This window comes from Lepidochelys olivacea (assembly GCF_965140295.1).
Source record: "Lepidochelys olivacea isolate rLepOli2 genome assembly, chromosome: 1".
Taxonomy (NCBI): domain Eukaryota; kingdom Metazoa; phylum Chordata; order Testudines; family Cheloniidae; genus Lepidochelys; species Lepidochelys olivacea.
This window is the reverse complement of record NC_140411.1, coordinates 258,247,513-258,259,695: the sequence shown is the minus strand read 5'-3', so window position 1 is coordinate 258,259,695 and position 12,183 is coordinate 258,247,513. Positions and strand designations below refer to the sequence as shown.

Genomic DNA, 12,183 nt, shown 5'->3' with positions numbered 1-12,183 from the left:
CCCAAAGGCTTATCCCTCTTTTGAAGATGCAGTGTGTTCCTGGTAGGGGTGACCAAGTATAGAGGAGACCTCCTGTATGCATGGAAGGACACACTCCAATAAAGAAGGATGGTCCAGTGATTAATGCAGTAGCCTTGGGCCTGGGAAACTGTCCAAATCACTGCTGTACCACAGATGTCGTGTGTAACCTTGGGCAAGTCACTTATCCTCAGTTGTCCATTTATAAAATGGGCTAATAGCACTGCCCTACCTCCCCAGGGTGTTGTGAGGAGACAGGCACTAAAGATTGCGAGGCACTTGGATGCTATGGTAGCAGTGGCCAGATAAGTGCCAGATGCAGATAACAAAAAGGCAGTGTAGTCTGAGAACAATGTGGTTTAGTGGACAGGGCACTGGACTGGGAGTCAGGAGACCTGGTGGGCCAACTCACTGGCCAATATGTCAAATATAGTTCCCAAGAGCAGCAGAACTTCTGTCCTCTTCTTTGGGGTTTCTTTCTGTAACAAAACAGTGTCAGCACATCTCAAAACAAATCTTTCCTAGACTCTCTAATTTCTCCTTGATAGTCAGGGCCTGCTGCCTGATCTTCCCAAAAGTCTCTTCCGGATCCTTACCCCAGCCCTGCATCTCCCTGCCACCAAGCTGTCATGTGACCCCTGGTTACCTCACTCAGCCAGTCAGTCAGAGCATTGACCAGGCCGCTGGGTCACATGCATGTGTCCCAGGACCAGGGCACTGTTACACCTGGGTGGTATTCCCAGCTCCACTTGTACCTTGCTGTGTGACCGAAGGCAAGTCACTTCCACTCTTTGTGCCTCTGTTTCTCCTCACACCCTTTATCTGTCTTGTCTATTTAGACTGTAGACTCGTTGGGGAAGGACTGTTCCCTTATTTATGTTTGTACAGCACCAAGCACAATGTGGCCCTGAACTTTGCTGGAGGGTCTCCAGATGCTAGTGTAATACATATAATCATACAAGCAGGGACAGAAGTGCTCATGTCATAGGTGCCCTAATACAAGGAGGAATGGGAATTGTCTTGATAGGGGGAGGCAGTGGGTCAACCTTCTGCTCAGGGAAAGACAGGGGTGTTTACAATGGGACACACCCTAACTAGAGGGAAGAATAAGAATGCTCCTACTTGGGAGTTCTGATGTTGTGAATAATGGGTTTGCCCTAAGCTTAAATAATAATCCTTTCCATATCCTCTTGCAGTCCAGAAGCCATAGATCCTATTATGACCCAGTGGCCTTAACCAGGCTGAAGGCCCTATTGTGCTGAATGTTGTGTACACACACTTTCTCTCTCTCTCTCTCTCTCTCTCACTCCTCCCCTGCTTTTTGGGCAGCTGAATGGATGCAAAGGGAACTTTTTGAGCCCAAAAGCTCAGATGTGGGCGCGTTGCATCTACTTGTGCTGTTTGGGGCACCCACATACAGGAGTCTTTGGAAACGTGTCCTTAGAGAAGTTGGGAACCAGGGTGTGGTGCTACACATCCTCTCTTCCTGACTGAATCATGAAGCGGCTCCCTCATGATCCTGGGTCAAAGGGCATCGCTCCGCCTTTTCCCATAAACCAAGGTTGGAATACACCTAGCATTAGGACCTGGCAGCTTTCATCCAGGTTTCCTGGCATTGGAGTCACTGCAGCAGGGCACTGCTTTCAGGTGAGGGGAGGAAAAATCCCCTTTGAGCCCACAGGTAGCCCCACCCTCTGCACCACTGTGAGCCCAGTTCCTCGCTTGGAGGGAGGGGGTGCTAATGTGCATGTGCCTGGCCCCTCGCTCCTTAGACGGTCTGGTGCCAAACGGTGAGGTAATCGTTCGTTATCAGGATTAAGCTTAGTTTGCAGGGGGAAGGCAGAGGCCGCGCCTTTCCCTGCTGGAGCTCTGTGCTGCTGTGTGCCTGAAGGCATGCTGAGCAGCCACTCAGGGAGCAGGGAAGATGAAAGGAATACACTGGGCGCCAAGCAGGGCACTCTGCCTTAAAAGCCCAATTAATGGAGAGTGATGGGAGGGGTCACAGCTCTCAGCCACCCTTAGTTTTCTGCCTCTCCTCCCAGGGGGCTGCACCCAGAGTCCATCCCAGGCGCACAGAAATCTAGTGCAGGTTCTTCCCTTCCTCACAGAGTCCATCCCAGGAAACACAAAATCAGGATTCTCTTTTGAAAGGAGACTTTTAAAGGTGGCCTGCAAAGAGCCTGAATCCTTTTGTGCATCTTTATGTTGTAAAAGGGAATTTTAAAATTTTCCTGTCCTTTCTTTTTCTGCTTGATTTTTACGTTACACGTCCCTGTCTTGTCTGCCTTTGGAGACTCTATGGTGCATGGAGGACTAGTAGCATAATGACATCACAAGAAAGTGAAAGTTAAGCTATTAAGAGGGGAAAGGATACTCTTTAAGAGTCTATGTCTATTTGTTAATTCCAGTGCGTAATGAACACGCCACAAGGAAGTCTTTGTTAGAGGTTCCACACCCCACCTGAACATGCTCTGAAATATCCAAGAGATCATCTAGCACAATGGTTTTCAATCTGTGGGCCACAGACCATTGGGGGGCCACAGACTATGTCTAAGGTTTCAAAAGGGGTCTGCACCTCCATTTGATATTTTAAGGAGTCCGCAAATGAAAAAAGGTTGAAAACCACTGCTCTAACAAAACCAGATCACAGCCTCGGCATTCCTAATATACCTAAGGTAAAAAAAGAAGTGGAACCCACACACCATTTTTGTTTGTTTAGTTGGTTGGTTTGGTTTGGTTTTTTTGCAGGGGAGGAAGAATCCTTTTAGACCTTTGTTTTCTTAAGCACAAAATAGCACAACCCCAATGTTTGAAATGTCTCTTGCGGGGCCCGTTTAACACTAGGCTCATTCTCTGTAATGTGTAAGACCTCACACAGTGGTTGTGGTGTGGGGGGTGCTGTAGATGGTTTTCTGGATTGTGGTGTTTGGTAGGAGACTCTTTGTGGGAAAGTTGAATCCCTTGTTTTCATCTTTCTACTTCTTCCCTCCCACATCTAAAGGAGTAGTTTTTTGAAATTCAGAAGCTGTGCAGCAAGACAATAGGTCTTTATACATCTACATTTATTTATAAAGACTCAAAGAGCAGTATAGGCCTTTGTGAAACTAACAAACCATGCAGGTACTTAGACTTCATGGTTGTCAAACTGCATCTATAGGAAGCAGAGCAGCAGAATAACAAGTGGTTTCAGCATGCATTACATACGTGTAAGTTATGAATAAACAGACAATGGAAAAAGGGAGTGGACAAGAATATTTCCTGACTTAGGTCTATTGATTCACTGGGTGGAGGGGAATTGGCTTATCTTTTTATTTCATGTTTTGCATTTTCACCACATTTTCCTTAGCTCCAAGAATAATCTCCCCAAATACCTTTATCATTCTAACAAACCAGAGTAGAAAGTAGCAGACCTTGGTCCCGGCAGGAGTCCATTCACCTGCTTCCCCCACTTCAAGTTGTGGAATGTCCCAAGCCCAACAAAAGGCCCCGACTCCATCTTGTCTGTGGCCTTGGTTCATCCAACACTCTCATACTTCCTGATATCTGAGAAATACACGTGGAATTGGTGCCAGCCCAGGGGCCAATGGGTTCCTCACTACTCTTTACTGGGGCTGTGTGTTTATTAAAACACTCAGGATGCTTTCTTCATTCTAGGCTTATCGCTGGAAATGGAAGCCGCAGGTGCTTTGATGAATGGAATTAAAAGATCAGGTGGTTTAATGGGAGCTTCTGTCTGCCGCTCTGCTGAAAGATAACTTCCTGCAGGGGAAGACACCTCTGTGTATCTCCATCAATATCACCCACCTCCTAAAGTGATAACTCCTCCGTGAGTCTCCAGAGCTATCTTTCCACCTCGCACAGTGCTAATGCCTCTGCCTCGGATGGGAATACTGTCAGTTCAACCACCTGTTGTCCCCAGGCTGCCTCTGCCCATCTGACAGCACACATGAGTTAAAGAGAACAAGGAACAGGTGCTGCAGCTCAGCTGTACTCAGCTCTCCACTCTGGCCATGTGTTTCAGAAGGAAGGCAGGGCGAGGAATAGATGGCTGGGCAGTACAGAATGGTCCAAGCTGATAGTGGGAGTCAGGAGAAGCTGGCAATGTAGTAGGAGATTCGAGGAGGCTTGCTAGAGAGCAGAAGAAAAGTCCCAAATGTGGGAGGGAATCTTGGCAGAGAAGCAGGTGGGATACTTGAACAAAGCATGTAGTGACTCCAAATGCATAAAGCTTGCAATGTGTGATATCAAGGGTTGGTGGGTGTGTTTATAAGACCTGCAGCATAAGCAGTTGAGCTGCATGCATAAAGTATGTAGCATCCCTGATAAACAAAGAATGCAGCTTAAATAATTCCCATAGATGAGGGTGAATACTTACTGGGAAGGGATATTGAACCACCTCTCCACACACCAACACTCATTGGTTACCAGAACTGTAGCTCCACCTTTGGTACTATATCCAAAGCCAAAAAGAATGGCTTTGATTGGACCAATTTGATCGCTGGCAGCCAGACGCAGTCTCTTTAATTGAGGATAGCTATAAGCTACCAAGGTTGTGATCCGCAGCATGACAGCAAAGTCATGATAAGACTCAAAATGACTCCTACAGTATTGGAAAATTCCTCACTCCTGGGACCTTTGGGACACAATAGAATATTTCAGGCTAGTGTCATTTTGTCCCCAGTCAATAGGGTAGAATGAAAACCACAGAGCCATTTTAGTGTGAGCAAATATTTGGTCTTAATTACCACTGAAGGTTAAGCCCAAGGCAAACACCAAACCTAATGTTAACTGGGAAAGCAGTGTCAACAGAACAAATGGTCATATGGCAACCTAAGAAAGGAGAGGTGCCATACCAAATCTGGGGGCACCCTTCCTTCCACTCCACTGAATCCCAGGACTAACTTCTTTTCCTCTGCTCCCACTGTTTGAACCTTGGGAAGAAAGAAAAGAGATTTAAAAAAAACCCAACAGTCTCCAATTAGATTCCTTACTTAGCCTTTCAGTCAGAGGCCCATAGAAAATAACTGAGACTTAAAAGCACCAAAACAATGTAAGAAATAGTTAAACACCATTCATGTTACTGGGTTGTTGGACTAGAAAGAGCACAGTTATATCTGCCAAATGGCACCACTTTAACCAATTCTCTGAGTCTCCCAGTCTAGTGACTGGACTCATTCTGCTGCATTTTACCTCACCCAAGACTCAGCCTGAATCCCTAGAAAGAAAGGTAGTGTCTCTGACAGAAATCTCCACATAGCTCAACAAGGCAGAAGCGAGAGAAGCAGCACTTAGCTGGATCTTACAATTACTTTAAGAGTAATTTTTCTCAGTGTCCTGTGTAGGCAGGCAAGTTTGTTTGCCATCCCAGTTCCATAAACATGATGGCTGGGCGGCAGGAGGGTTGGGAAGGATATTATTCTGCTCTTCTCAGCCTTATCCCTTTGCTGAGTAAGAAGAATGCCCCCACGTCCTTCTAAACTCAGGAATCTGAAGCATTTCTTACTTCCTCCAAGAAAGGGGAGGAGGAAGAGGAGGTGTCTGAGATGCTGAGAAAGGTCCTGAAACAATTGTAAAGCCACAGAAGCGTGAGACAGCAGTGGTGAGATGAGGATATGACGTATAGGCCTAAGATTAGAGTGTTTCTCACTGGCCAATTTGCTATTAAAATAAGTATTAAGAAGTAAAGAGTCACTATTCTTGTCTTTTCAGAGTAGCAGCCGTGTTAGTCTGTATTCGCAAAAAGAAAAGGAGTACTAGTGGCACCATAGAGACTAACCAAATAAATTGGTTAGTCTCTAAGGTGCCACTAGTACTCCTTTTATTCTTGTCTTATGTAGGCAACAGGATGTGTTCTAGAGATGTTCTGGTGAGGTCTGGGTGAACCGGAGAGAGGTAGACAGCTCACAGGTCTAGTCTTTGGCGCATAGATACCTTTGCGGAGTGATTCTCACCTCTGTTGGACCTTTTGTGCAGTTTCACTGGATGACAGCCTTGCACGAGATTGAAAGCCAGGTAGCAAATGCTGAACAGGAAGAAAATGGGGCAAGAGGAGCTGGAAATGAGAAGGAGGGGGACAAACTGAGGTAAAAAACAAGCACTGTGCATGCTCTTAAAAATTACAATAATGGGCACATTAGAAATTTGTAGAGTAGTTTAGATTGTAAGCATGCTCTGAGACATCCTTGTGAGTGTATTAGGTCAGGAATGTGGTCTCTCCAGCTTCACATCATGCAGTTATAATCCCAACACAGCATTTGGAGGAAATCATAAACTCCAAGAACAGAGCTCAGGTCATCAGACCTGACAAGATTGTCCTCTGCCTGAGATGGGAATACAGCCTTCATTTAGATACATTTCTGGAGAAGATAAAACTATGTTTCAGTTGTGTCAAGGTACAACTGTGCTGTAACATTATCCCCCAAAATGGTAGTTTCTACACTGCAGTATGTGTCATTTGCTGGGGAGGACTGCTGGGGTGCAGGGGAAACACTCTAGACATGTAACAACGAGGTTCTCCTGTTAATTGCATCCCACTCAACTGAGAGCAGAGATGTTGCCTGCATGTGATATTCTGCTGTGGATTTTGCCACGAATGTGTTAAGAAAATGACCACAGTTTTCTTCTTTGTTAAAGCAGAAGCAGGAACTGTGGTGATGGGGTAGGAGTTTAGCAGGTTATGAAGAATCTTTCTATTCATTCACTTAGTGCAAGAGTAAGTGGATTGCGGGGGCACGTTTGATAGGATTTTACCATAGACTGGCATGAAGCAGCTGTATTTTATAGGCAGTATACTGCATTAAAACTACAGCGCATCATGCACATTCCCTCTGGCCTCAAGAGTGACACACTAGGACAAGCCATTGAGCCCACAACTTCTGCACAGCTTTGCAGAGTGCTCTTGGGCCCCTGCCATAACTCAAGTGAGCAGAACCAAAACTCAAGCTCAGGTGACCTAGGTCATCTAAAGCTCTAACCTCTAGGACATGGAACCAGTCTTGTTTCTTGTTTTTAAGTTCATGGTTCTCCTCCGCCAATGATCAAAGAGCTGAAATCTGGTTCTTGTACTGAAGAGGAGTGGAGAGGCATGGGCATATATAGGAAAGAGAAGTTGTGTGCTCTCTAACAAGTGATGACTATTTCCCAAAAAGATTTGGCACTGAATAGATACAGTTCAGGGCACAGAGGGAAAGAGGGAGTAAACGAAGAAGTCCATAATGCATGTTGTTCCATTCTCCCAGGCATCTGCCTCCAAAGTGCTGTCTCCTTTTGTTATGGTGTGTGAACTCAAGCTATAAGCTGCACCAATAGCAGCCACCAGCACTTGCTACAGCTTTATAAAGCCAATACTGAGCATTCTTGAGGGACCTTAATTTTGGACTTTCAGTGAAGCTCCCTTTGTTGGTATTTCAGATGCCACAGAGCTCTTACCAATACTACGTTGTGACATTCTGTAGTTCTGTGCACATGTGGTTTCTTAACAAAGTCCCTGTGGTTAGCATTTAGCAATACGCCTTCTCTGAGGTAAACAACTTTACTCCCTTGTCTCTCTTCTTCTTTTATTCTATTAAATTTTGGCTAGAAACACGGCAAAATACAAGCAGATATTTTATCTGCAAAACATTAGGAAAGTGTTTTCATTATTAAAGTGTACTTAGTTGCTGGCCAAAGATGCTGGCCTATTTGACAGGTGTGGAGACTGATTCCCCTGTTTATCTCAGGAATGGTACAGCTTGGGCAAGAGAAGTGCAAGTTTACATACACACGAGTGCCTTGCCAATGAGCCTCAAACCTGAGCTATCCTAGATTAGCCTAAGAAAAACTGTTGCACTTAAAATATTGGGCCCAGTGCCTTACATGCCTGTCACAGCACATTAAAGCCATCGAGATATCTGACCTGGTGCAGGATATGCACAGAGCATGTCTGGTGGCCTGCCTCATTACATGCACTGAGCACACCTGGTCTAGAGCATAGTCACCGACTTCCAGAGAACAATCAAGTGATTGCCGAGCAAAACACCCCCAGAACAGTGTGCTTCTAGAGCTGGATCACTCACCATGGTGCCAAATCCATTAAAGCAAACTGAAGGGCAAGCTTAAAGAGAAATCAGAGTTGGGCAGGATTTGTGTCTGTAAGGGAAGGAAAAAGGGTATTTCCATTTTCTATGCAGAGCAATACTTCAGTTGAAAAAAGAATGACCATGGAGTACCCCCTGACAGTCAATATGTATGGAAGATTACATTCACCACATTAGACAGGAAATCTTGCATAGATGATGTGATTGCATTTCAAAATGTACAGGGTTGGCACTATGTGGGAGACCTGGGTTTGATTCCTGAACACAGGTGAGAGGAGACAATGTTTTGAACAATTCACAATCCCTGATAGTTTGGAATGCCCTGGAAGCTGATTGGTTGGTGAGGAGACAATTGTAACTCTGGGTGCTAATTGCCTAGGAGAAGATGTGCTTCCGAATTCTAGAACCTGGAATTCTAGAACCTCTTTCTTGACTAGGAAAGAGGTGTTTCCTGACACTGGGTAATTCTAGATACTACTGGTTAGTTGTTGAGGAGGTGAGGACTTAGAATTCAGATAAAGACAGTGGCAGATTTGTTCTTCCAAATGGATGCTGTTTGCACATATTGTCCATCAATAAACGTTATAATTGGAACTGGTCAGAAGGATCAAATAAAACTCTCATGAGCTTTTAGGACATAACAGGTGCACCTCAACCTGCATGGCTTCACAGGAAAACTTTCTGATTACACTTTCATATGTATGCCTCCTTTTCAGGGTGACTGCTGCCACCACAAAACAAACGCCTCTGTACAGTGTAACTGGCATCTGGTGCAAACAAATAACCAAGCAAAGGAAACTAGCCATTTCAAATCTGAATCACCTTACACACAGAAATATTAGCATTAGAGAACAATTAAGAGTGTTCTAAAGAAATTAGACATTTTTCCAGGAGGGAAAAGAGGGCGCAAAAGTGCAGTAACTGTGGTCCTAACTACTCTCCCCTCTCTAATCTTTTCCTTTCTCAGCCAAGTGGCTGAGAAGGCAGCTTCCTCTCATTCTTTAATAGCCTATTGCACATTAGTATCTTTGACCATTTTCAATCTCAGTTTCACTCCAGCCACAAAATTTAAACTACTCTCCAGAAGTAAACAGCCTTTTTTATGCTGCTACTGATGGCTCTTTCTCTTTCCTACATGTATCCTTGGACATAATGGACATCATCTTGGGCCACATGAATACTGTTGATTATGGATATGTCCCTGGTTCCCTCTTGTCCTACCTCTCTTGCATTCTCTGTCTCTGCTGGTAGCTCTTTTTCTGCACCAATACCTGTCCTGTATGAGGTCCCACAGAGTTAAATTTTCAGCCCTCCTATTCTTTTCCACCAGCATTCTTCTCTCTCATTCTGTATCGTTAACAATACCACTTTTATATCTGTTACTTAGCTGTACATATCTTTCACCACCTTTACTGACTTCTCCCACTCCACCTTTTGTGTCTTGATCAAGTAAACTTGTAGCTTTGTTCCAACTTCCTTCAGATAAATCTAAGAGAGAAGTGCTTCTCTTGGGCAAGAAATGCTTGCTCAAACACATCTTCATTTCTTCTACTTCTTTTTTCAGTTGAAGCCTCTCTCATTTGCCTCTCCTGTAGATAAGCTTAGATGACCCTTGACCTTTCTTTATTTTGCATTGCCCATGCCTGTGAATCTTCCTACCACACAGGGCTGTTGTGACAAGCTCCGTATGGGTGGTACCTTGTATTTGTATTTACCTATAAAGTGCCTGACACATATATAGTAACCCCAACCCTAATAATTAATAGCTAAGTATTCCTATCAATACTTCTGCAATATTGTTCTTGGTTCACTGCTACTGTCTTCTGAAAGCCTTAGCCATTCTTTCTCGCCTCTCATCTTGGCTATTACATCCCCCTTTTCTGTGGCCTCCCTGTATCCCAGCTCTCTACATTTCAGCAAGTGAAGGGTGTTGTTGTCTATGTTCTTGCATGCACAAGAAAGCACAGTCACATCACCGCCATCCTTCCAGAGCTCTGTTTCCCCATTCATTTCTTAATCCCTTTCAAGGTTCCTTATTTTTAAAGACTAATTGTAAAACAAAAAACATATATCTGTGCCCTTTCCTGCTCCTTAATAATGGGTAAAAAATATCTGATATGTAAAGCCAGTTATTTTCACATTAGAAGTATTAGGTTCTGCTTTCTATCTTTTTCCTAGACAACTTTGGAGGATCAGGAATATACCCCATCAGAGGAGGCTGAAACCTGGGCTGTAATTCTCTCAGCCCCCAAGTGAGAAAGAAGGAAGGCGATATTGAGGCATACTCAGCGTAAGAAAGGGAAGGCACTGGAAACCACCCAGTGAAAGAAAGGGTCTGCTTCGGCTGGCACTGGCCAGTGGGTCGTAGTTTTTAAAGCGACTGGCAGAGAATTGTGATTGATACAGATGAAGAATTCCAGGATGGGCCCAGTGGCACCTGGCCCAGGGATCTCCCAGGTGGCCCTGGTGGAGGAGATGCCAGAGGGAAGGCAGGTGGAGTGAAGGGCCATGGGAGGGGCCTGGCACTGCCCACCAAGGGGTTGTGTGGGATGGTGAAGGGGATTGTGGGAGTGTGGCTGTGGTAACTGTGGGCACGGATGGTAGGTTACTCTCTGCCCCTCCCGCCCCGTACAGTTGCCCCGCCTAACAGCTCCTCTGATCTTCCCCGAGCCAACAGGACACGCTCGGCTGGCCTACTCTTGTTCTCATTGGCTGGACTAGTTGTCAATCTGCGCTCCTCCCTGACTGAGCGCCCACTGGCTGGGCCCTTCACTCTCGAGCGTTAGCGAAGAACGCTACGCCCTCTTCCTAGAGGCGCCGCTCTCCTCCTCGACCGCTGTTGGTTATGGTCGGAGTCAATCAGGAGCAGCCCGTGTTTCTATTGGTGAGCTGTATGGAAAGGGGGAGGAGCTGCTCCTTGGCCGCGGCCGCTCCGCCCGGCTTGAAACCTCGCAGTGCCGGGGAGTTAGAGGTGTTAAAGCCGGAGCAGCGCGGTGGGTGAGCGCTGAGTCTGTGCAAGGAACCGGCCCTGAGGACCAGTCTCTCACCGCAAAGAGTAGGCGCCGCCGCCGCGGCTCTTCCCAGGCTTTGGCCGGACTCAGGTGAGGTGCGGGCGGGGACGAGGAACGCAGCGCTCGCGCTTGGTTCTTAGGGTGGCGCTGGCGGCTTTGAGAGTGGGCTGGGTCGGGCGGGTCTGCTCCGGTGCCTGGCAGCCGCTTGCGTCGCCCGCGGACTGGGGCCCGGGCCGTGGGTTTGCCCGGCCTGGCAACAGAGCCGTTTACCTGCCGCCTCTCCCCGTCGGCCGGGGAGCGGATAGGGGGCATCCCTGGGGGCACGGAGGTCGCCCCCGCCCCGTGCAGGGCAACCGCGGCGGCAGCCCTGCCCACAGGGCCAGCCAAGCACGTGCCCGCGCGCCTCTCGGCGGGGGTGGCGGAGGGGTGGCGCTGGGCCGCCCCTGCCCGGCGGTGGGGGAGTGCCGCTCGCGCGGGGTAACTTTTCTCTTCACCCCCCCCACACCATTGCCCCCTAGCCCGCCCGCCCGCCGGCCAGCGCGAGTAACGGGCGGGCGAAGGGAGCGTTTGGCAGCTGTCAGGGCTCCCGCCTGAGTCACGGGCTGACAGTCCCGCTGCAGACATTGCAATGGGCTTGGCTTCCGCCCTCCGAGCCAGACTTCCTCATTCGCCTCGCTCCGGCTGCTCCCGCCGCGGAGAGGGAGGGACAGGGGCAAGATGAAGCTTGCAGCCTGCAAAGGCTTGGAGAGCGCGGCGCTTTCCTAGCTCATTCCAGCGCACCGGGGGGGGGGGACCCTCCCGCATTGTCACCCACCTGCCTCCGCTAGGCGTAGAAAGAAACCAGCTCCCCAGCCCTTGTGGGTGAAACCTATACGTACCCAGTGGGTTTAATCAGGAGTGCTCCTGTCCTGATCTGCCTCGACGCGGTGTGAAATGAGCCTTGCAGCGGTATCTTGTTCTGCCGAATACACAGTGTAGTTTCGTGGTAACAAGGTGCGCTGGTCAGGTTAAGGAGGCTGTTCTCACAATGGCTACTGGTACCCTCTTCCAGCCCCGTCCTCCTGCTGAATCACCTTGGT

The 12,183-nt window shown here is 47.4% G+C and overlaps 1 protein-coding gene across 1 annotated transcript in view; it reads left to right on the top strand.

Annotated features, from left to right (window-relative positions):
• The first annotated feature begins 11,036 nt into the window (after positions 1–11,036).
• MYH9 (myosin heavy chain 9) overlaps positions 11,037–12,183 on the top strand; it is a 96,108-nt gene continuing 94,961 nt past the window's right edge. The window contains exon 1 of the mRNA XM_084626436.1: positions 11,037–11,194. The gene's annotated coding sequence lies outside the window, so the exon portion shown is untranslated. The remainder of the gene's footprint in view (positions 11,195–12,183) is intronic.